This window comes from Crocodylus porosus, unplaced genomic scaffold, assembly GCF_001723895.1.
Source record: "Crocodylus porosus isolate Cpor-Errol unplaced genomic scaffold, CroPor_comp1, whole genome shotgun sequence".
NCBI classification, from domain to species: Eukaryota; Metazoa; Chordata; order Crocodylia; family Crocodylidae; genus Crocodylus; species Crocodylus porosus.
Window position 1 is genome coordinate 11,426,954 of NW_017728948.1, and position 25,772 is coordinate 11,452,725.

At 46.8% G+C, this 25,772-nt stretch overlaps 1 long non-coding RNA gene across 1 annotated transcript; it reads right to left on the reverse strand.

Annotated features, from left to right (window-relative positions):
• Window positions 1–1,152: 1,152 nt before the first annotated feature.
• Window positions 1,153–16,446, reverse strand: LOC109321849. The gene is made up of 4 exons (XR_002104182.1): window positions 16,435–16,446; window positions 10,470–10,473; window positions 5,130–5,133; window positions 1,153–1,539 (listed from the first exon to the last, which is right to left on the reverse strand). It is a non-coding gene; the product is annotated as an uncharacterized LOC109321849 (long non-coding RNA).
• Window positions 16,447–25,772: the final 9,326 nt, after the last annotated feature.

Genomic DNA, 25,772 nt, shown 5'->3' on the forward strand with positions numbered 1-25,772 from the left:
GCCTCTCCACACTGCCGGCCCATGTTCATCTTGGAGTCAATGATGACTCCAAGATCCTTTTCCACCTCTGTGCTGACAAGAGGGGAGTTCCCTAACCTGTAGGTATGGTCCTTCCCTTACACTAGCCACCTTTTACATGTTGCTTCAAAATACAAGTGTTAAATGCCTAATAATAGAAGAAAGTAAGGAGGGTATTTGAAAGTTATATGTATGCATGTGTGTGTGTGTGTGTATATATATATATATAGGGGGGGTGGAGAGAGAGAGAGAGAAATTTTTTAACAATTTAAGGGTGGCTTTTTTGAGTAATGTCCATGCAAGATTTGGTTCATGGGAAAAAATACTATTATACTGTAAGACAAAGTTCTTTGGGTGAATCTGATATCTTTTATTAGACCAACTGAAATAGTTGGAAAAACATTTTTTTAAAGCAAGTTTTCGGGTTTAAAAACCTTTTATCAGGCTGAAGAAGTTTCTGCAGTGGGCATGTGCTCTTCCTGGAGGGAATGAAAAATAAAGAAGTCACAGGCTGGGCTGGTATACAGGCAAGACAGGCCGTCAGTGAAGATGGAAATTGAGGAGTCAGTGGTGGAGGGACGGGCGGAGGGCAGAGAGAAAGGGGATGAATAGTGGAGAGGTACCTGGGGAGTCAGATGTCAGGCAGGTTATAATGTGTCATAAATCCAATGTCTATATTTAGTCCATGATTTTTAGTATCCAGGAGGTTGATGAAGTGAAGTTCATGGGCTCATCTCTGACAAGTGTTTTGTAAGTTCCCTTCGAGGATCAGGACTGAGAGATTGGAGAGAGAGTGGTTTTCTTGTGAGAAATGTGCCCCTACAGGTAGTTGGGTATTCCTGTCTTCGATCGATTTCCAGGGTGGATTCATTCTGGTGCACAGTTGTTGTTTGGTCTCTCCTACGTATTTTCCATCTGGGCATTTGGTGCATTGGATGAGATGTATTACATTTGTGGCAGTGCAGCTGTAAAATGTAGGAATGCTGATGGCTCTGTTTTGGGGTGTAGTAATTGCGGGCGTGGTGGAGGTGTTTTGGCAGGTTTTGCATTTCTTGTCGTGGCATGGTCTGGATCCATTCAGTGTGTTCTGGGCCTGAGGAAGTTTGCTTCTGGTGATGAGGTTAGTGAGGTTCAGTGCTTGTTCAAAGCTTAGGATGGGTGGCTCTGGGAAGATGTCTTTAAGAATACGGTCTCTTTCTATTATGGGCTGCAATTGTTTGAGGATTTTCCGTATGAGTTTGAGGGAGGGGTGATATGTCATAACCAGTGGTGTGCAATTCGTGGAGGTTTTTATTTTGTACTGCAGCAGTTCTTCAGGTGGTATTTGGGTGGCTGTTTCAAACGTGCGATCTCTCTCTCTGAAGGAGTGCCCTTGTTGGGTGAAAGCCTTTTTAAGATTGCTGAGGTGGCAATCCCAGGTGTTCTTAGTGCAAATTCGGGTTGGCTGTATATCACAAGTTTTTTGGTGTGCTTAGGGTGATTGCCGGTTCTGTGCAGATGTGTATGCTGGTCTGTGGGTTTCTTATATAACAAGGTCTGTATTTTGCCATTATGGATGCTGATCATCGTGTCTAAAAAGGAGATGTTGGTACTGGAGTATTCTAGAGAAAGTTGGATGGAGGGATGGTGATGGCTGAATTTCTGATGGAACTCAATTGGAGATTGCAGGTTTTCAGTCCAAATGATGAAGATGTCATCGATATATCTTAAGTATAGCAAAGGTTTGAAGGTGCATTCCTTGAGGACTTCTTCTTCCAGGTGGCTCATAAAAAGGTTGGCATACTGTGGGGCCATTTTGGTGCCCATAGCTGTGCCCATGGTCTGGAGGAAGCATTGGTTATTAAAAGTGAAATTGTTGTGTATGAGGATGAAGTGTGTAAGGTCAGTAATATCTTTGGGTCTGTACTCTGAGTTGTAATCTTGCTCTTGCTGTTGTGGGATGTTGTATATAGGCTAGTAATGTCCATGGTGGCTAAGAGGGTGTTGCTGGGAAGGTGGTCTATGTTTTTAAGTTTCTGTAGAGAGCCTGTAGTTTCTTGGACAAAACTTGCTCTTTGGGTGATAAGCAGTTTTAGGATTGATTCAACGAAACCTGATATTTCCTCAGTTAGGGTCCCATGGTTGAATATGATAGGTCTGCCAGGGTTTCCTTGTTTGTGGATTTTAGGGAGCACGTAAAAAGTCCATGGGTTGGGTAGTGGGGGGATCAAGGTCTGCAGATTTTCTTGTGCTCCTGATGAAAATTATTTGATGGTATTATTAAATTTCATGGTGAATCGGGGAGTAGGGTCTTCTTGTAGTTCTTTCTAGTAGCTGGTGTCAGAGAGTTGTCTGTTGGCTTCCTTTATGTTGTCTTCACGGTTTAGGATGACTATGCCTCCTCCTTTATCTGCTGGTTTTATTACTATTTGGTGGTTAGATCTTAGAGATTCTGTGGCCTTTGTCTCTGGTAGAGAGAGGTCGTTATGGTGGCATGTGTTGTTGATTATTTCATTGTTCATTCTTTCCCTGAAGCAGTCAATGTAGCAGTCCAGGTTAGGGTTTCATCCACTGTGAGGTGTCCAATCTGATGGTTTTTTGGAGGTTTGGGGATTGATCTTTTCCTCAATGTTGTCAGCGGATGAGTTGTTGTTGGAAGTGGATTGATTTTGGTCATGGAAATATTCCTTGAGGCAGAGGCATCAGAAGAATTCTTCTAGTTCTCCATACTTCTTTTAGTAAGGGGGTTTTCTGGACAGAAATTTAGGCCTTTAGAAAGGACAGATTTTTCAGTTTTGGGAAGCGTGTGTGTGGAGAGATTGATGATATTTGAGGGTTGGTCACGGTTTCATCAAGTGTGAGGTTGGAAGGTTGTACAGTGTTGGTGGTGTTCCTCTGATGGTTGTTTTGTGGCTGGGAAAGTTGTTCTTGGAGTAATTTGTTCCATTTATTCTTTTTATGTAGGGTGAATGTTATAGAAAACATTTTGTAGTCTCTTTGTATCCATTGTATTTTATTAGGGAAGATATCTGGATTTCAGTCTTTTAAATTGTTGTAGCATGTGGTGATTTCCTTCTGGATTTTCTCTCTTTTGGAGTAGTTTAGGTGAAGTAAATGATTTCTAATTTTCTCTGAAGTTCTTCTGCATCGCTATGAAGCATATTTGGAGTTGTGTGTAGTAGTCTGAGGACTGTGGATGTTTAGCCCTCTGGGAATGAGGTTGTGTTTCTTGCATAGGCTTAGAAAATATATGTCGCTGTCGAGTTTGGCTTCTTTTTTTTTCATGTTGTACAGTTTCCATTTCATTTATGATTATATGATTATATATATATCATTTATATATATAAAAGGATTACACTGTAAGATTGTTTAATGTCCACCACCTTTTTCAGTTCAATTCTTTATGAAAGCAGGAAGACCATACTGACTATGGATCATACAAAGATATTCAGAATAGTTACTGAAACAACTGCCTGAAACTTACCTTACAGCCTGATTTTTGTAAGGCCCTTATTTTCCAGGGATTATAGCATCACTACAAGGTAAGACTCTGTGTTCAGTTACAAGCTTTATGAACCTCCTACATCAATGACCATGTTCTTTCCAAAAGTAGTCTCACTGGTGTCAATGGGATTGGTTACTCGTTTGATTAACTCAGCAACAAGGCAAGTGAATGATTCGGGAGCAGTGTTACAGGTCTAATTCATTCTTGCTTGATATAGAAGATAAGAACCCAGGCTCCATCATTCATTTTCCAATTCTCTGTCCCAACATTTTCAGGAGGTGCAATATTTAGGGCAAACTTTTCACGAGGGCTGATACCAATCTCTCATTTATGGACACTGAGAAGATTTATAACATTAAAGTTAACAGCAGATGAAAATCTTGGCAGTTCCACCTGACACCTTTAGTTACAGGTACAAACACTGATGCCATACAAACTGTACTGAAAGCCTTTTAAACCCTATCAAATGAGTGCAAGCCTACTCTTGAAGACGAGGACTTTCCCTAGGCAAATCCTGCAGGATCTCATGCACTATTTTTCGTATAATCACGTGAAGCCATTTGCATGGATTTTACTGTCTCCATACTTGAATGTGATTTGGGTTTTAACGAATAAGAAGGAAAACTTTGGGGCTACGTGCAAAGCCAGACATAGATATGGGAACTATGATATTTGTAGTACTGCAAGTCCCTTGAATCTGTCTAAAATAACACTCAGTATCACAAACACTGCTCATTACCACTCCCCCCCAAGTTAAACTCCCAAAAGCCAAGCAAGAAAACCCCTGCCCAGCCAAGATCTCACTGCAAGGCACCTTAACTACCCCTCACCAAGAACCATTTGTAATTAGCCAGAACCCTTCCCAGCCAGGGCTGTAGGATGCCTGGAATTCAAAAGTTGAAACAAATGCAAACCTTTAATAGTCTCATCTGTTGCACTCTGACGTAGCAAAGATCATCTAGCTCAGAACATCAATAATGCACTCAAGCATATTTCTTCCCAGCGCTAAAACTAATCTGCCAGGACCACCCAAGACCAGCCTTTACCATCCAGAACCAAGCAAGCTGAAACGCGGCTCCTGGCCGCAGGGAAGACTGTTCGGAGGACTGTTAAAGGAGGGCTCTGAATTTGTGCCAGTGGCTGAATGTTGATTCTGGAAGGGGTCGTGCTTTGTCCCATGCTGAGTCTGTGCACTGCAGTTTGGGGTTTGTTCCAGCTAGTTCCAGATGATTGCAAATGGGGAGCAGCTGGTTAATGGTGTTTCTGCCTGGGTTACACATAGAGAAAGTCGCTTACATCGTGGTTACAGCTGACGGAAAGTGGTTGCACTTAACCCACGTGAGGCTCAAACAAGACTCTTTTCAGCTTGAGAGAAATGGGTTTTGCTGGCAGCTTTTTGGAGGGTTTCATAGAAGTATGAGTCTATTTTTACTCAACCCCCTGAAAACAAATATAAATGCCCATGGTGGTGCTGCTGTACTTTGTCTGTCCACTGTATCATTTCTTTGGCCAAGGGCCTCGCCTCATCCTTTGCAAAGCCTGAGGACCTTCACTTTTGAAACAGCTAACTGATTCCTCTGTCTGTGACTTCACCCCAGCCTGCGGGGCTGGGACATTTGCTCTATACCTCTCTTCTGGTTATAGTCACCTTCACCCATAGATGAAAAATCTTCTGAGGGGGGCTATGGGGCTCTCTGAAATTGGTATAAAGATGTCCATTGATCTCAGGAGGCTAAAAGAGGCCTTAAGATAAGACTGGGAATTATGGAAAAGGTTCTTTGGGTCACTTCCTAAGAAATCCTTTCGAATGTGCAGGTAACAGTGGGGTAGAGACGAGTGCCTAACACCCTCGGGTTGCTCGTTTCATGCCCCTTCTGAGAGAAGAGGAGACACAGCAAAGTAATATTTTGTAAAGAAAAGCAGTGATTCCCACAGACAAACCAAAGCAATTTTAAAAGAGCTTTCTTCCAAATCACTTTGGACTTAGGCGGGTTCCTGAGAAGGTTGTGAAGCTTGGAGAAATTAGAGTCTCTTACCTGGATTCTGACATCTTCATCACCTTGCATAGACTTTGGAGGTCCAAGACTGTCAGAGGGATTCCCATGATTTTTCTCACCCAGAGACCTGAGCACATTTTACCTGGAGGCACAGGCTCTGCTGCCTCTAGCTCATGCAGACAAAATGTCCCCTCCAGAACAGTGTAACTTTTGTCATCCCTGAAGAATAAAAAGCAGATGGAGGAAAGAAGTGTAGGAGAAAATCTGCCCACAAGACCTAACTCTGGATGGAGATGAGCCACAAGGGACACTGCCTTTTTGATTTGCTACTTTTCTTATATCAGATTGGACTGGAAAGTCGGCTTGCATCCACTTTCTGATCTGAGTTTGCCTCTGATATCTCAGATCCAGATCTTATCACTGGAATAAACTGCTCCCCTTCTTCGTTCCACTATTGGCAGGAATGAAAAGTACTTCTGCCTGCATGTAAGAGATGTAGGGCCTTCTTGTGGCTTACCGGAGTACAGAGTGAACTTTTTGAGTTACCAGCTCTGACCTTACCAAGTCTCCTTTTCCTGACAACTATGAGGAGCAGAGCACTTGCTTTATCAGATGTTCAGCGTCTGCTGGATTTGCACGTATGAAGCCAATACTCCCCACAAATAAAACAAGCCCTATTCTTCCATTATGACCAAGGTGAAGACAGGCAAACCACACCAGAGCAATCGAGCCATTCATTTCAGCAGGAAGGCTGTTTCACTGTTCTCTCACGGCTTAGAGATATTTTAGTGAAAGACCCAGCACAAATTAATGGGAACGAGAAGCCCAGATGCCTGGCAACATAGAAATGCTTTGCATTTGTTTCCATTTGCTTTTCTTGGGAACAGATAGCTCTCCTACAGCTTTGAAAGCACATGCGATTTGGCATGCCAGCACACGCAGACAAAAGGGGGACTCTACCCGCAGAAGATCTTTATGGGATCAAAATATGGCACGTCACGATGAGGATACATCGGATGAGGTGAGTCGAGCTCGGTCCTGAAGGACATGACAAGTTCCAGCTGGAAATGGAACAGATTTTTTAATCAAGATATGTGCTTGTTAGAGCTGTGAAAGGGACTAAAGATTATGTGCAGGGAGTTAATCTATTAGGAGTTCATTCTCCCAGGTGGACAAAGGAACAACACACAAATTCAAGGCTTTTTCTCTGTGACTGTAGGGGAGAAAGTTAGGAGCAATGGCCTCAAAATGCAGCAGGTGTTACTATGAGAGTGGTCCAGCATTTGAACAGGCTACTAAAAAGGTGATGGATGCTCCATTCCTGGAAATGTTCAAGAGCAGATCAGACAGACACCTGCCTGAAATGGTTGCATCATGAATGGCCCTGTGGTACAGTCAAATATGGGAAATTCTAGTGATGGAGAAACTGTCCCATTAGGTTTGATTGTCTAAAAAGAGAGAAAAGAGGGATAGCTATTTTGAAATATTGGTTCCAGGCCTGTCCTATGCAAGACAAAAATTCACCAGCCAGTAAGCCAGGGTCTTTAGCCAGATTCTCCAAATACTAATGAATATTACTGAATGGAAGACAGTGTTGAGTGCAAATCTTATTATTCATTAACAGGTCCTGGAATAAAGAAATTATTTTAGCTACACGGTGCGAGTCTTTCCTGCACATGCACGTGCCGCTTGCATTACTCTCTGAGTACAAAGATCCCATTATGAACATGGAGACCGGGAAAGGAGGAAAAAGGGGAAATATTGGCTTTATTTATTCAGTTGAATCCCAATAATTGTAGTCCAAAGCTTAGAATGATCAAGAACCCATTGTAAATTATTCCCCATTGAAACAATGTTATCAGAAATGATGTATGACAGCCTTTTCTGAACATCATCAGCAACAGGAGAATTTCTTTAGGAAGTTGCAGGTCCCCAGAACTTTTCAGACAAAACAGATTTATTTAAAGAAGGAAACAGAAACCAAGGGAGCTAAAGTGGCTGCTAAGAGCCACGGGCGACACAGAGTGCCCTGAGGCTACTTTCCAAGGAACATAGATGGTCACTTCCTTCACGTATAGCAAAGTTCTCCCAAAAGAATCTACAGCCTGATACTTCCCCTCAAGCATTTGGATAGTTCACAGGTAGGGGAAGGAAAATTTATTAACTGAAGTGCCAGCCAACACCCTTTCTTAAAGGAGATTACAACACTGTAACCCGAGTATCTATCAATGGAAAAATCAGGTGCATCTCCAGAATCACACACCATAAAGAACGAGGATCAGTCTCAGAACAGTACCTAATACGGCCGTGCGAAGCTTTGGTCCCTGATTTGGTTTGGTGGAGATTTGGCTTGATGCAGTGGCCAAATCTCTGATTCCAAATCAAATCAAGGACCGTTTAATCTCTCCAAATCGAATCGGAAGTCTTCAAATCCATTCGGAGAGATGCGGAAAGATTCGGACATAGACACAGCTTTAAATGCTTTTTCTACATACCTCTAGGTACCAGGCAGTTTGTCAGTGCTGTGATGCTGGGGCATGTGGAGTGTCCCACAGAAGTGCGGGGGGCTCCTCAGCACATTCGGCAGCAGACCCAGAGGTGGACCAGAGCTACTTCTGGTCCACTTCCGGGTCCACTGGGGAGCACGCTGCGACTGGTGCCTCCTGGGTCTGGGTGGACACTTGGGGTTCCCCCACGGTCAATCGCTGAGCCAGAGGGGTGTGGGTCGCCCCACAGCATGCTCCCTGGCAGACCCAGAAGTACACCAGAAGTATTTCTGGTCCACTTCTGGGTTCACCACTGAGCACATGGAGGCCCCCCTGCACTCCCGTGGGACGCTCCATGAGTCCCAGCATCACAGCTTTCACAAGCCGCGCCGGTACCTCAAGGTATGTAACAGAAACATTTACAGCTGTGTCTATGTCCAAATCCCTGATTCTCCGAATCAGCATTGAATCTTCAGATTCGGATTTGGTTTAATTGAATCGGGGATAGTGATCCAAATCAACTAATCAAATCACTGTCCCTGATTCAGGCCGAATCCAAATTGAATAGGGCCCACTTCGCACATGCCTACTACTTAATTTATGGAGAGAGTGGAGAGGCAGTCAAAGTCCTTAGCCCCTTGATCAGTTGCTATACATAAACCCATTAAGTTTACGTAACATGGGATTTTAGACACGTCTGGTTTTTATTTTTTGGAATAGCTGCTGTTGGGAAGTCATCGAAAAATCAGTCCACAGCTTTTATCAGTCATAGGAATTATAGATGAAGGTGGCTACTGCTGGAGCATGGGGCGGGTGGATTAGCGCCTCCCCCTACTGCCCCCGAAGTGGGGAGCCCCAATCCACCCCCCTCTACAGCGCAGGCTGGGGAAACCCCAGAATGGCTCTTCCACCCCTGCCTTCTCCCCTTTCCATCCCGAGACAGCACCAAGGGCCAGCAGAGAGAGGGTGAGGGCTAGGAAAGAAACTGCAGAGATACAGCCTCTCTCCCTGAATCAGTGCCAAACTGGAGCTCAGTTTCCCACCTTCCCAACCCAACAGCTAATGTCTGTTGGATCAGGAGGATCTGTCTAACTCATAGTGCTTTCCATGAGTTAGACCATGGAGCTGCACTAGTGTCTGTGCCCTGTGTCTCTCCTGCACCTGTGCTCTGCAGGAGTAGTCATGACTTGATTGTAAGTACTCACTTATAGAACCAGCTTCTCCACACAGTCCTTTGGACACCAAAACAGAAAGCTTTTACTGTTCAAATTAACTCTGAGTTGGCGTTGAAAAATGCAGTATCATGGGGTTTTCTTGTTTTTATGTTTTGGAACAGCAGCTGTGGGGCAGTCACTGCTTAAAAGAATCAGGCAGTTGCTTTTACTATTTTTCTGGGTTCTGGAACTCAATTATGATATGCCCGCTGTTTTGTGGGCATCTTGAGCTCCTTGCCTGCATCAACACTCACTATTTGGAGAGGACACGTAGTGGAAAGTGGGAACTTTACAAGCTTAGGGAGCAGTTCTGCAAAGCCTGACTCACCTGAGTCAGTGGGGTACTACTTGCACAAGTAAGTGCTCATATGAAAAAGCCTCTTCAAGTCAGGCCTGGCCGTCTTTTATCTGAGCATATTATAGCTCAGTTAAAGAAAGAAAGATGAATTAAAAAGGAATCACATCCAAAACCAATTTCCTTTAACAAAATATACTCCCTTTCCTTATTCAACAGTGTCAGCAGCCAATCCTCCACTTACTTAACACAGCAATGGCTCTGAAAATTAAATGAAGGAAAATGATTTTTCTAAATGGAACATGGGAGCTAATTCATTATACTTTAGAAAATATGGTTTCCTACTGTCATGGTGGCCAGGCATATTGCACAGAACTAAGGATGAAAACAGATGTTGCCTTTTGTCACCACAAACATTTGTACAGTGACACAAAACACAAGCAAATAGACATCCATACTCTTTGTCAGATCACAATGTGGTCACGAGAGAAGATAGTAATAATTTGTGCTGCTTTATTGTAGCAGATACCTATTTGCTTTGTGGCGAGAGAATGTGGACAACCTGGAGCTGCTTGCACCCCCCAGCTGCCCCAGGCAGGTGCTCTTGGGGCTTGAGGGGCTCACTCCCATGCACCCCAGGAATTCCTGCACCGGATCAGGCCCCGAAAGCCTCAGGAGTGCCTGCTTGGCTTCCCCGGCTTCCAGAGATACAGCTCTGAGATCTCCAAGCACTTCCAGAGATGTGCCCCTTGTGATCTCTGTGCACATCCCTGGAGGCAAGGAAAGTCTGTGCCCACTTCTCCAGGCACACCCCTGGCAATCTCCACGGCCCATTTCTAGAAGTGGAGGCTTTTCTCACTTCCAGAGACTAACCCTTGGTAATCTCTGGGGTGTGCCTCTAGAAGCAGGGAAAATCTTCCAGATTAGCAACACATCTCTCAGGCTCCTGGTCCTGGGTATGACCAAAAACTACACCCTACTGGGGAAGGATGGCCTAGTGGGACTGCCCGTGGCAGGGTAGTTCCCCAAAAATGCCAGGGCAGTTGTCTCCCTGGTGAAAGGTGTGTAGGGGTGCCTTATAACGCCAGCTCCCACATCCTGGTGGGTTACCCATATCTAGGGACAGACATGAGGGCCAGGCATGTCTATGGACCCATGAGCACGATGGGGTGTAAGATCCCAGAGGCCCCAGTGAGGGGGGGAGCTAGAGCGGCCCCAGTGAGGGGTCAGGAGTTTGAGTGGGGGCCCGCACAGAGTCGGGTGCGCTGTTGCGGGCTGAAGGATGCTGTGTTGGGGATGTAGAGTAGAGCTGCAGGGCTGACCTGAAGGGCTGCACCGGGGGGGGTGTTGAGTAGGGCTGTAGAGGCAGCCTGAAGGGCAGCACACGGGCCAACCCCCATAAGAATGTGAACTTGTGAAATAGCTTGATGAAGGGCAAGGGGCTGAGTTCAGCCCAGTGCAGGGCATAAGGTTGGTGCCTCGTAAAGCAGGGATCACTCGAGCGACCTAAAGGTGCTGCCTGTGCACCAGCCAGGGTGTGGGTAGTGAAGCCCAATGGCCTGAAAGTGGCTGCAGGGCAGGTTGAGAGTGGCCCAGCGAGGGGCAGGGTGGAAGAGGCCGAGGGAGAGTGAGTGGTATGTACATGGCCCAGTGAAGGGCAGAATGCAAGAGGCCCAACACAGGACTGAGTTGGCCTGGCCTTAAGCTGGAGGTGTGATAATAATCTGGATGCCATCTGCAAGGCATGGGACACAGCAGGGGAGAGGTTGGAGCTGTGTACAATGCACTAGGCATCAGGGCGGTAAATGGGCAGCCTCTCACATTTTTACAGCAGTTTTTTAAACAGCAAGCTGTAGCAGATGAGACTGGGCAGACTGCCCCTTCGGCAGGTAGGTGGGCTGATGGTGAATGCTGGCCCTGAGTAGGCCCCCTGCCACAACATGTATATCTAGGTACGTCTTTAACCCTCATTCCCCCCCTCATCCAAATCCCAGTTTTAGCTCTTTCCTTTACAATAAGTTGCTCTTGCAGTTTGAGAAGATGGACAAAACTGAGGGAATGGGTTGTTTGAAACAGTAACACCTATCAAAACATTAAAATCATGCATTTTGGAACAACTGAACTGTATCATTCTCAGACGCACCACCTTGTCTAGCAACAGCAGCAGGAAAAATTTGTTTTTACATTTCATGTTAATGCAACTTTTCACTCACGTGGCCTTCCAAGGGTCACTGAGCACAGTGGTCGGAGGCCTGCGTTTTTGTTGGATAGATCACAGGCACATAGTTCCCTATGCTGTCTGCAGTGATGTGGTTCCCCATTGGCTTTTGGGCACAAGTCAAGATACTGTCCTCTGAAGCTGGAGACCAAAGAAACTGACTCTCCTCCTCTGTTTCCTCAGGATGGTTGCAATCATTTAACATGCTCATGTGGATAAATCTATACATTTCAACATCTGAGGACAGGAGGTTGAGCATTTTCAGTGGAAAATCCGTACATTGGGAGGCTGCTGTAGTTGATAGTCTGCCCGAGTCCAGGTTGCTAGCCTGCACACTGGAGTGTGAAAGCTCATCTTCTCAGCCAAAAATTGCCTTTGCTGGACTAAAGCAAAAGAAGATTTTTTCTCCCCAACAGCTGCTGACAAGGTTTAGCAAACAGAGTGATGTGACCTACTGCAGCCCAGGATGGGCAGCATCGACTTATAGCTCTGGCTCTACCGTGCAGCCTCACGCAATTTCCCCATACCTCAGCTTGCATGTCTACAGAATTGGGACGAGACTCACTTCAGCTATGAAGAGGGGTGTTGCGGCAAGGAAGTTAAGGCATCTGATTTTTGGATCCAGAGGTGTGAGTTAAAGCCTCACTCCGGACACTCCATCCCCACCCTCTTTTGATCATGCTATAAATCAGTACCTGATCACCAGGGGCGAAGAACCAAAGGCAGACAGTTGCCATGTCCGCTACATTGCTCCCTTGCATACTGTTGGCTATAGAAAAAGGTGTAACAGGCAGTTTAAGGGGCACTTACCTTCAGAGTCTCCTACATCAGTCTCTTCCTGAATGCTTGAAGAAGATTGTCCCAGCAGGGACACCTTGCCAGGAACTACGATCAATTTTGTCCCAGTTGGGATGCCATGCTTTTAGTCTGGGATTATCCCCAGCAAGGGGATTCAACATTATAATAAAAAAAAAAAAAAAAAATCAGGTTGGGGGCCCAGGTAAATTCCAGCCCAGACATTGGCTGGGTGGCTCCCCTTAAACCCAGGTGTCTCCCTGCCCCCAGCGGTGGTAGTAAGAAGCATGTGCAGAGCAAAGAGGGTTGGGAAGAGCCTGCAATGTGGTCCCACCCTGTGGCATAAATTGGGGTAAACAATCATTAGTTGTGAATAATTAATTGGGGGATTAATATGATGAGTATTTAGCACAGTGTATAAATTATTAGCTTTGTACCCATCAACCTGATCATCTCTTAAGTGTAAATAGTTATGAACTCTGATTTTTGTATAGACTCACCCTTGTCGTATTGTAAATAGAGTACTTCAAATGTTTAATATCATTTAATATTTCCTTGCATATTACAATATACAATTAAAATCTGTAAATAGTTATTCCTGAGTCGGCAAGGTCTCTCCATTGTAAAAGGGAGCCCTCTTCTCTCAGGGAGCATATCTGGCCACTGCTACGTGAGCTGAGCAGGGGTAAAGCTTCCTGGCACGACAGGGCCCAAACATCTGGACATGGCCACAGGTAGCACCACACACCAAGGGTTATATAGCATACCTTGATAATGCTAACCTGACCTTTGATCACACAGTGATGGGAGGTTATGAAACTTGAACTTGAAAATGGCTACAAAACATCAAGATCATCTGTTAGATACTGTGTGAGATAGATAATAATGATAACAACAAGCAGGCATTCAGGAAAGTCAAGAAGATGTACAGTATTTGAGAGAGAAGAATCTGTAGGATTTGGATACATCAAGAGAGCTTCCTAGATACATATCACCTTTATTCACTTTTATCATGGGGTCGATAATGCAGAAACGCAGCACTTGTGAAAGAAATACAGTTTTCAGTCAAAGCAGTCACTGGGTGGACTCAGCGGGCACCCTGCTGCCTAGTGGACTCCACAACCATGGGACTAAGGGATTCAGCTCTCTGTACAACGCACAGGGAGACTTCAGCACCTAAGAGCAGTATTCACAAAACTCAGCACTCTGAGCAGGAAAGTGCCATGGCAGCAAATAGAAAACACTGAGGAGAGGGGGATGGTTTAACCTTGCTCCTTTCAGGGACTCACCTGCTGATCTGTGGGCTAGAAAGTGGTGCTTCTCCCCACTCTGGATTTGCAGTCGTGACCACTCTTCAAGGCACCTAAAAGGGCCAGGTCTTTTCCTGCACAGAAGAAAGCCAGAGGAGGAGTTGCCACAAGTTGCAATTCCAGGCCATTGAGCTGTATCTGAAAATGGGACAGCGTCAACTGTAGTTATGGTAAGAAATGCATGGTCCACAAGCAGATTCTGGTTAGGATAATATTGTATCACCAGTCATTCTGGAACTTCACAATGATGGCCAAGGTAGACCTGGATGATGAAGCACACCTCTGCACCTCTCAGTGTAAGGGAGAACCTCTCTCAGCTCTTAGCAGTATGGGAATTATGATCTACAGTGAAGTAGGAGAAGGGGCGGGCGTATACTACTTAACTAGAACAAATAAATGGAATGACTAATGAAATGAAAATGTAAGCCTGGCTTAGTTTTAGTACTAAGCCCACCTTAGATATAATCTATGTACCCAGTTAGCAAACACATAAGCACATTTAATGACATCAGTGTAAGCAGCACCGTTGAAAGCAGTGAGACTTCTTTCATAAGGGAAAGTAACCTTGGATGTAAATGTCTGTAGGCATGGGAGCAGCTGCTGGATCACAATGGAGGACATCCTAGTGCTGCATTCACAGACCTGAATCAGATCACAGGATTTGGGCCTAAAACACGAGTGGAAAAACAAATTAAAAGCTTGTCAAAATTCTGGAAACAGTTTTGCTGACTGCTAGTAGGGCTCTTCTGCTGTCTTCCTCTATCATTTTTCTTTTAGGTCTGTCACAAGCACAGTGCCTTGTGGTACAGAGGGATTAGACCTAATATGCATCTGTTGCAGAGCTGGTGTTGAATAACTGACTACTTACAGTATTTACATCCATCATAGCCTGGTGCTGACAGGGCAGGATTATGGCTCAGTGGTGGCGGGGATGAGTGATGGGTGCCCTGTGAAAACTTTGAACTCGCTCTTCGCATTATTGAGCCCCTTTCAAGACCAGCTTTCAAAACGGTACGCATAAAGCAGCGTCGCAGGCATTATGAAAAATTAATATACGGCCTTAATATCCGATTAGAAGATGGATAGATGAGGGGAGGATAATGGGAAAAAGTAGGATCATACATTTTAGAGACAGAACAGGCCTATTAATTCATCCACTTGTGAGTACTGACCAATCCCTACAGTACATTTTCTAGCGATATGTCCGAAGGCCTCTTCATTGTGGAGATGTTCAGATCTGGATCCAATTTTTGCAGCTAATGACTTCTCTGTCTGAGACCGAAACCACCATGAACATTCAAAAGACATACATCAGTATCTGAATCTGAACTTTGCTGCTCAGGCTTAACTCTCCCTGCCTGTACACAAGGGCGATCAAATTTATTGATAATACCATAAGGAAGTAAAGAGTTACCTGGCCACCTGTACTGGGTACAACTAGTAGTTCCTGGAGGGTTGAATCAATCCCTATATTGCTCATATTCTTATATCAATTCCTATATTGGGATTGATATTGCTATTCTCATATCAATCCCTATATTGCTGATAGATCTGTGCGGATCTATCAGTCAACTACATTGTCTTTCATTCTTTGTTTAGGTGGGGAGGTCTTGTTTTTAAATAAAATAAAGCTAAAAAAAAATGCATTCAAATAATATTGGTGGCCTGACTTAAAACACATAAAAGCATGACAATTCAGAGTTAAGCCTGAAACTCCACTCCCAGTAGACCCAAGGAAGAGGTGTTAATCAGTGACACATGCCATTTGCACAGCACAGCGCCCAAAGGCACAGCGCGGTGAATTAGAGAGACAACTTCAATCTTATACTAATTTTTCTGCTTTTATGAGTTTCAGTCTGATCCTTAATGTTATTTGAAAACAATTTTTGGAGGTTTAATTAGATGTGACAACAATAAATCAAGTGAATAGCTAGTCTAACATTTTCTGGTTTCAAGAAAAGAAACTGATTATTAGCATCAGTTCAATGACAGGGCTGGAATTCTATCGGCCCAGGCCATGAGCTATTCAAAGCCTTAGGTTAGCACAACTCATCCCTGCTCACGATCCTCTATAGCTGGTAATAGCTCACGATGTTTCCATGCTGAAGTTTGAAAATCATTTTTTTGTTGTTGTTCTAAAGTCACTTCTAGCAGCCTGTAATTCGATGGCTTAGCTCTCCCCCTCCCTATTTGTTAAGACTACCTTCAATTGCACGGGGTGTTATGATTCAGTCTGTACCTTATTGATAACAGCAACTAATGGGTTGAATTTCCATAGAAATAATGCAAGCGTCAAAAGCTATCCAGGAGTTTGAGACAGCAGAAATAATCACGGTGCACTGAAAAACATCGTATTCACTGCAGGAGCTCCAGCATCGCAGGTTTGGGTTCCTTTAAGATCGCCGAGCACCGTTCTCTTTTCCAGAACGGTGAGTTCCATTCAAAGTGCCCTTTTAAACACCGTATTTGAAAGTACATGAAGGAGGCTTTCTAGCAAGTTTATTTAACATATCTGCATGTACTCTCTCTCCCAGTTTGTCAGTTTTCCCAATCACCCCTGAGCCTGAACATAGATAAATCATAGTAAAAAAAAAAAAAAAAAAGCAAAGCAAAAAACACTTTTTGGTCCACAAACATTTTTGTAAGCTGTTTGACTCTATAACCCCAAACAATTTTAAAAGTAGCCAAGAAAAGAAAGCAACAAAACTTTTCATAACAAACTAAAAAAAACCCCAAACCCCATAAATATCAACAATTTTTTTCCCTAACATTGTGGGGTTTTTAAAAAAAAATATATATTTTGAACAACAGCAACCATTCATTCCAGCAGGGTGGAGAAAAACCATGTCCCCCACTGCCCATCAGCAGCCACCCTCCAACAAGCATGCTGCCCCACAACGTGGCTCTTGGCTCCTTCCTCAAGGGACCATATGCTTGAGCTGTGCCGCGGCGGTTATTGCTGTAGGTACGGGTCCCAACAACACTCGTTTGGACACTCCCCGTGTTCACAACCCTGCCTTTCAGCTATGACCTGTTCAGTGTTTTACAGAGTTGCAGTATTTGGATGATCTTCTGCAATGCTTTGGCACATGTAATTCTCAGTCCTTTATCACCCATTTTCTCAGTGCTTGGTGCCTGTTTTGTGAGCACTTCAGCATCTGCCTTTGTTCTCTAAGGCCCCTTTTCCTGATGCTCTGATGCCTAATTTCTCAGCACTTCAGTACCCTGGCACCTCCTTTTCTTGCCTGTGCTGAACAAGAAGTGAGCTATTTAGGGATGGGTCCAAATTGTTACACTAGTTCTCAAACACCAGAAAACCACAAGAAGAACCTGGATCTACATGTTGCTGTGTCCTGAAACATATTTTATTACAACAGATACAATAGGACCGGGAATAGATAACAGACAGGAAATTAAGAGTTAAGGCTCCTGATTCTTGTGATTTCAGTGATGAAAGAAAAAAAAAACACTTTCCACTTTCCTGTGGCAACATCCTCCCAGTCCTGCCTGACATCAGACATGTAACACCATCTCTGCACAGAATCGAGCCATTAATTTTCTTCATTTAAAGTAAGAAACGTTCACAGGAGATTATAAAACATCCTGTATTCTTGAACAGACAGACTGTAATGGCTCGTTCCCAACACGCCGTTATATCCCTACACATAGATATTAAATGGCTGAGATAAATCGTGGCTTGGGGGTTGGCAGAGGCATCCTGTCAGCAATAGCAATGGATTACAAACTTCATCCTTTACACATCAAACACCCAATTACCAACATCATCATCATTCGTGCTTCGAACAGTGAAGGAGGAGTTGCTGTATGTAATTTTTCATTCCTAGATAGATGGAGACTGATATGGTAATGCATGTTGCAACTGAGCGCATTGATCTCCAAAGTCATTCATAAATGAAGTGTCATGTTAAACAAGCAGTGTGGAAGTTAGAGTGGAGGAGGGAAAGGCACTCACTAAATCTCCACGTGCCTCCACAGCATTGGTCTTTGCCTGGATCTGTGCGCGGACCTGGAGGCGTCGATGCACAGAGTACGTGTGCAGAATGAGTTGACACGGCGGGACGACCAGGCAAATCTCCACGGCAAAAGCATTTTTCAGCACTTCAGAGGTCAAGTGTTGAAAGGAACGGCTGGCTGCCACCAGAGTGCTGAAATCAAGCAGAGCCTGTGGTCCTTCCTCTGCCTTGGTCCTAGTAAGTGGAAATTTCTGAAAAGGGGAAACATACTGATAACAGGTTTGAAAAGCAAATTAATATAGTACTTAAAATATAAGAGGTGAAACAGTCCACTGGGAGACTAGAGGTGTTGAGGGAGTTCATCGGTGCCTGTGGTGCCCCCCCTGTAGCCAGACCTGGCACTGCTACTTTTTATCACATCACGTTTTCTGCCTCTGCCTCCTGGGATACCAGAAAACTCAAACTTAGACACCCCCTTTGGGCCCTTTGCCTTGAGGGTTGAAACTTCCCCTTCTACAGAGAAGGGAGGAAGAATATAGGAACCTCAGGTCCACTGTCTTCTCTGGGCAGCAGCCCAGGCATCCTGAGTGAGGCAGCTAAAGACTGCTACTTATGGCCCCCATCACTTCCCTGAACTGCTTTCTCCCCATCTAGCTGCTTCCAGGATTCCTCTCCACCTGTATCCCTGAAACCTCACCAGGTCAACTCCAGCCTTTCCTCGCCACCAGTTTCTGCTCAAGCTGTAGCCTTTCTAGCTGTACTAGCTGCTTTGTCACAGCTGGGGGAGGTAATTTGGTCTTTCCTTAACTGAGTCTGAATTACTGCCACATAGGACGCATCCAGATGAGTGCACACATGCCTCTTGCCCCATCTCAAACCCCTTTGAGGTGGGGCAAGAGGCATGTGTGGGAAGGAAAAAAGGTTCCCTACTCTGCAAGTTTGCAGTGCAGGGAGAAAATTAGACCCCTGGATATCCAGGGGTCTAAAAATACTGCTCCACAGAAGAGCAGAGCAAGGCATGGTACCAGACCATGCCAGGGAGTGAGTCCTCCAAAAGAGATGCTCTAGTGTCAGCTAGAGTGTCTCTTTGGTTCTCCCGCTGCCTCTGGCCCACGGTGCTGTCCAAGGTAGGTGAGGAGGAGTTCATGGATGCAGGTGGGTGAGGGGTGGCAGGAGGGTATGGAGGGGGGAGTTGGGGAGTGGCAGAGGGGATGTCCCCTGGGTTGTGGGGGTATGGACCGGGCCCAGCCCCGTGTGGCTTGCTAGTCCGGCTTTGCACCAGAGCAGGTCACAGGGCTTCAGGAGGTACACACAGGATCCGTGCCTCCCAGAGCCGTGTGACCCACTCTGGTGCAAAGCTGGACTAGCAAGCCACATGGGGCTGGCCCAGGTCCCACCTAGTGCCACCCCCCGCACCACAGCAGGCACAGCAGGGCAGAGGCAGAACCCGGCACAGCATTCAGGGACCGTGGGCTGGGCCCAGCCGGGTCCTGCCACCCTCGGGGCCTCTCTGCCACCTGGCTGAGAAGCAGAGGGGCTCCAGGGCCAGCATGACCCGGCTGGGCATGGTGCACGGTCCCTGCATGCTGCGCCGGGTCCTACCACCATGGGAATGGCCTGACCAGGTGGCAGAGAGTCCCTGGGGCCAGCAGGGCTTGGCTGGGTCCAGCACACGGTCCCCGCATGCTGCACTGCATCCTGCCACCATGGCTTAAAGTGACTCCTGCTGCTGCTGCTGCTAAAGGTGAGTTATGGGCCCTGGGCAGTGGGGCTGGGGCCCTCCATGGGGGAGCTGGGACCCTGGGTGGGGGGGCTGTGGCTCTCCAGAGTGCCTGGGACCCTGGGCAGGGGGCCTGTGGCCCTGCAGGTTGTCTGGGACCCTGGGAGTGGGGGCTGTGGCTCTCCAGAGGGGAGCTGGAAACCTGGGCAGGGGGACTGTGGCCCTCCAGGGTGCCTGGGACCCTGGATGGGTGGGCTGTGGCCCTCCAGGGTGCCTGGGACCCTGGACAGGAGGGCTGGGGCCCTCCAGGGGGAGCTGGGACCATGGGCAGGGGTCTGGGGCCCTCCAGGGGGAGCTGGGACCCTGGATGGGGGAGGGGCTGGGGCCCTGTGGGGAATAGGGGCTGTGGCCCTCCATGGGGAGCTGGGGCCCTGTGGTACATTCCATATGCTGTGTGGCGGGGATGCACCCTGTGGGGGCCAGGGGACCCACCCCTTCTGAGAAGCTCCCCCAGAAAGTCCCCAACACCCACAGTCCCCCCAGCAATCACCCCACACCTACCCACACCCCAACCCACATCCCTCCACACACACTTACCTGCCTTGCCCCACACCTCTTCCCACCCCTTCCTGCAAACACCACATCCTACCATCACACACCAATCATTTGCAAAGAAAACCAAAAGGTACATATCAACACGTATAGGTATTTAGAATTTATTTGATCATGATGATAGAGACACTGGTAGGCTTTCACACTGCTTTAACTTTGTAAATATACCAATAAAGCGTTACCCAACTGATCATTGTCTCTCAGAGAGAGAGAGAGGGAGAGGGGTGTCTGTGTGTGTGTGTGTGTTTGTGCGTGCGCACACGTGTGTGGAGTGGTTTTTTGTTTGAATTGTGGAAAAACATGTGTTACCCGGGCAGTACTCCAAGAGGTACCCCCTCTCCTATTGACGGGAACAAACCAGGTGCAAAAAAGTGCTGTGGGAGGTGTAAGGACTCTCCTCCCCTATAGAGCAGACCCAGACCACAAATGAGGACTTAACCATATACCTTTTAATACTGGGAACATAACAGGCATAAAACAGAGGGTATAGTGGACACTACAACACCCCAAGGGGGCCGGATTCAACAAAGGTTAGATGCTTACAATCACTGACAAAACAGGTTAACAAAATATAAAACTCAAACAGCAGAACAAACAATATGGGTTGGTGAAATATAAAAAGGCACAAAATGTCAAATGACAAGGAAACATAGGGCCTTGGTACCTGGAGGGGGAGAAAGAGGGAAAAACACAGTGGCCCCTTTCCACTGCAAGACAATTTGCTTCTTGTTATCTCACTCACCCCAAATGACCTCAACTAGGACTTGAACCCAGATCTACCACATAGTAGGCAGGAACACTGCCACACAGCCTCCACTGGTATCACTACTCCAGCCTGCTCAGGGGCTTGACCTTCTCAGAGCCTGGCCTCACATCAGGCTGCCTAGCCTCTGATTGGAGGAGCTGGAAGCAGAGCTGGGAACCCCTCAGGTCACTGCTCAGATCCTTGCTGGAAAGGGGCGAGCCTCTCCTGCTGGCTGCAGCCTCTCTCAGGGGATCCTGGAGCCCAGTGAGAGGCCTCACCTGCATCCTGCACTGCTGAGGTACAGGTCCCAGCAGGTCCTGCTCTTTCAGGCTCTTCTGGGGCACTGCTCCTGCCCCACCGGCTCAGCTCTTGCCAGGTCTGTGAAGCCCCTTCCTTTTTGTCCCTTGCTGATCTCTCCCCGAGTCAGCCTACGCTGCCCCTTTTATCCCCCTCCAGGTAACCCAAGGGGCTAATCGGGACATGGGGGGGGCAGGGGGTGAGTCTCTGAGTCCTGATTGGTGTGGAAAGGGAATCCCGAGTCCTCCAATCATCTTTTGCCCTTTCAAAACCCCTGGGCCAGGTCACTGCCAGCCAGCCCGTGACACATGGATTTGGGGGTATTTTTTAAAATGGATTTGAGATGCTGGTGCAGCAGTCCAGCTGGCACAAGGGGTAGCGTCCCCAGATACCAAATGGCTGGGCCCCAGAAGCTCCTGAGAGTGAGTAGCCCTGAGCTGCTTGCCAGGTCAGTTATTTGTATGGATGGGGCCAGGACAGGGCAGCTTTTTATATTACTGAGGATAGCACATGTGCTGGCCCTGGACTCTAGCTCCCCCTGGCTTCAGATCTGGGAGCAGCCAGGCAGGATTATTTTGCCCCAAGTGGCACAATTTGCTCCACAACAAAGTGCATGTCCAAGCACATGTGCTGAGGGAAAAAGCCCTGGCTCAAATTTGCACTGCTTCTATTTGCACTGACTTCAGATGATGGTCCTGCAAATACAGAATAGGAAGATGGTCCCAGCCCTCATGAGCTTGCAGTATAATTTTTGTGTCCTTTTCTTCTCCCTTGCTGCTAAATTATACTGCAAGCTCACGAGGGCTGGGACCATCTTCCTATTCTGTATTTGCAGGACCATCATCTGAAATTTCTACACTCATGCAATAGTAATGAAGGACTGAACCATGAGAGTGTCACAAGTACAGGTTTCCCTCACTTTATGCTGTACATGCGTTCCTGGAAAATGGCACATAACTTGAATTCACACTTTACAATACAACAAATAGGAATACGTTCCAAGACCTCAACTGTACTGACCCCCAGACCCATCTCTCCCACTTTTACAAGACAATTTTGGTACTCACCCACAGCAGATAGTGCACACAAGCACAGGACACACTACAGAAACACGTCACAGACAATGAGCAAGGAGCGAGATCCACACAGAGGACTATATTTTGGTGTGTGTCACTCCCGCAATACACTGCACAAAGTAGCTGATTACAGGCTTCCACCAAACCGATCACATAAGAGTGAATTTACCTCGCGTATAATGAATTTTTGGCATAAAAAGAGTCATCACCTAATAGCAAATCTGTACATACAGAACCCACATAAAGTGAGGGAAACTTGTGAAAGTCAAAGCGTCAGGTCACATGTCCCTGGAGCAAATCACAATGAGTAGTAACAGCTCTGCCAGGGCTTGTGTCCCTCTTGCTCTGCTCTGCTACATGGGCAGCAAACAGAAAGCAATAAGGTGGTACCTGGTACAAGGGCTGTGCAAAGCTTCAGTAGCTGATTTGATTCAGAGGAGATTTGGCCTGATTCAGGGACTGAATCTCCAAATCCAAATAAAATTGGGAGACCAATTAAAAGCTTTGAATCAATTTAAAGCATCTGAATTGATTCAGAAAAGCTTTGGAAAAGATTTGGCCACTTCAATGATTCAGCCATAGACTAATCAGGAAGCTGACACAGCTGCTTCCAGCTGGTAAGTCTTTTGGGGTTGGGAGGGATTGGGGCTGGGGCTGGGACAAGCTGCCCAGCCAGGGCGGGGAAGTACGTTACTCAGGGAGGCGGGGGAGGGGCGTGGGATGCGGGCATGGCAGCGTTGGGAGTGGGGGCTCTATCCTGCTGTCTCTTGCCCAGCCGGGGTGGGGGGGCAGGATGTGGGCACAGCTTGCTCCAGGCAGAAGGGGACAAGTGGCAGCAGGGCAGAGCCCCTGCTCTTAGTGCTGCTGCGCCTGCATCCTGTGCCCCCCACACCGTAGCAAGCAGTGGCAGGGCAGAGCCCCCACTCCCAGAGCTGATGCAGCTGCGGCAGCAGTAGGAATGAGAGCTGTGCCCTGTTGCTGCCCGGAGCAAGCCACGCCTGCATTACTTCCTCCCTCCCCCTCCCCACACCAGCTGGGCAAGTGGCAGCAGGACATAGCTCCCACAGCTTCCCCCAATGGGTCAGAGGTAGGTATAGCCAGAGAAGTCCCCATGATTGCCCTGCCCAGCCCTATCGTCAGCCCAGCTCCAGCCTCCCAGGACTTAGGGCAATGCTTTGGTCAGAAGGCAGAAGTGCTAAGACTTGGGTAGAGAGATAAGCAGCGTCTATTAGTGTGGAGTCAAGACAGGATGGCACCTTAGAGCAGGAAAAAGCCATCTCTAAACATTCTATCACTTTCTGATTATGGAAAAATAGTAGAGCAATTCTTCCATTGCAAAGAAATCAGAAAGACCACAACAGGTCAGAATGTTTTGGGCACTGTGAATTCCTATTTGAAAGCCCTGGGTCTTTCTTATGAATCATGTGTAGGTTGAGAATCACAGCCTTAAAGACTAGCTGGTTCAGAGAGGCATGTTCTTGCACACACAACGTCCTATTTCATCATCTGACCTTTTTCTATGGTCTGTAACAAGTTACACAATGCACACCAGGTACTCATAAAAGTTTCAAGAAAATGACTACACTCAGTCCTGCAGGAAACAAATTAGCTTGCACAACAATTTATCTTTTTCATCTGATTTGCCAACACAAAGCTAAATTCTGCATTAAGACTAGGGCTAGGGACAGATATTCAGACTGAATTGAGACTGAATTGATTCAATCTTTGCAGGTTAGTTTAACCTGCATAAGTTGAACCGGTTTGCAACTATACTGACATTCCCTCTGGTCTGATGAAATTCAGGCACATGCCTGCAGTGGCTCAGGCTAGAAGCCAGGGGATGCCAGAGCAGCCTTCCTTTCCCTTCCATAGGGCTGAGCAGAGTGGGGAGTGGCCAAGCCCTGGCAGAACACTCTGATTAGGGAGGTGTATAAACCCCCACCCTACCTGCACTGTCCCAGGTATTTTTCCGCTCACTGCTCAAGGGGTGGGAGCGTTGCCAGATCCCAACCCCCACCTAGCACTCTAAGACAAAGAGAGGGTGTACAGTGCATGCACCTGTTGATGATACTGAACTTTTTAATCTCCCTCCCCCTGCTTCTTCATACTGTCTGCAAACCTGACAGGCAAGGCAGCCAGCAGGGAGCTGATAACAGCATTTATCAGCCCATCAACAAAACAAAAGCCTCTGTCATTAGCTCAAGCTCTTCTTAAACAACTTTTTCCAAGGAAGGAATGGAGGGATATTAGCAGCTGACCTGTTGATTGGTGGACTGCCTCTCCCAGTGAAACTGGAAACGCACACACAGACACCTCTCAGCATGAGCTAGTATACCACATGCCTAGGGTCCATGGGACTCGGGTCTGTGCTATGGGAGATGGGAGGGAGGGGGATTCCTGCTTCAGCAGTGAGCAGCAGGGAGAAGCCAGGCAGACCCTGCTGTGCCTGCAGTTTCTGTCAGAGCACCAGATAGGGAGCAGAGGGGCAGGACCCAAGGCTGCAAAGCATTTGGGATGCTGGGGGACTCCGGTTTAGCTTAAACCAGGAAGGGGTCTGGGACAGACATTGCATAAATCGGTTTGAGCCAAAGCAGTTAAGCCTGATACTACATTTAGACAGGTTTATCTTAAACCAGTTTCAGCCATTTTCAAACTGGTTTATATGCACTGCACTTTTGTTCTGTTACAGGTTTAAACCAGTTTCTGATCACTTAAACTGGCTTATGTTTGATGCCTGTCCCTACCCTGTCAAGGCAGAACATACTCATGAACACCATGTACTAGCGGCAATCTGAATATAGAGCAACAGTCTATTCATTAGACTGTAACCTGTAAGCCAGAGGTTTCCAACTTACCTGAGCTTCATTCAGTATCAGAACTGTGGGGCTCTTCAAGGGCCAGACCCAGCCCAATGCATGGGGAAGCTGCCATGGTCACCACTGTGGCAGGAGGTCCAGAGGCGGCAAGGGGTCTTGCAGCAGCAGGTGAGGGGTCTGTCTGGAGGCCAGCATCAGTGAAAATCTAGGGGTGCAACAATGGTTCAGGGGCAGCCTCAGTAGTGAGCTGAGCTTCCTGCCATGGGGCCAAAGGATCCTGCCGTCTGTGACAGGCTATGCCCCCCAACTTCCAATAACCTGCTGGTAGCCCAGCTAGAAAGGCTCCATGGACCAAATCCAGCCCATATATTTGACACCCCTACTGTAGGCTACAGGGTCAGAGTTTGCTCCCCTGCTCACACAACCTTAATTAAGAGGATAAGACTCCATCCAACAGTTTATACAGCACCTTGCACAATGGAACTAAAACACCAGTTGGGGCTCCAAGTGGTGTCTATTAAAGAAATAATAATATACTCCTAAAGGAATATGCACCTGCTAGAGACATGTAAATCAGCCTTCGTAGAAATCAGCTGTCCTGATCATTTCTTTGCACAACTGAGACATGTCACATCTTGAGACATGTCATGTGTGGCGCCTCCAATCGTTAATCACTTCCTTTGTACCATGCCACTCTTTGGGACCATGCCAATCT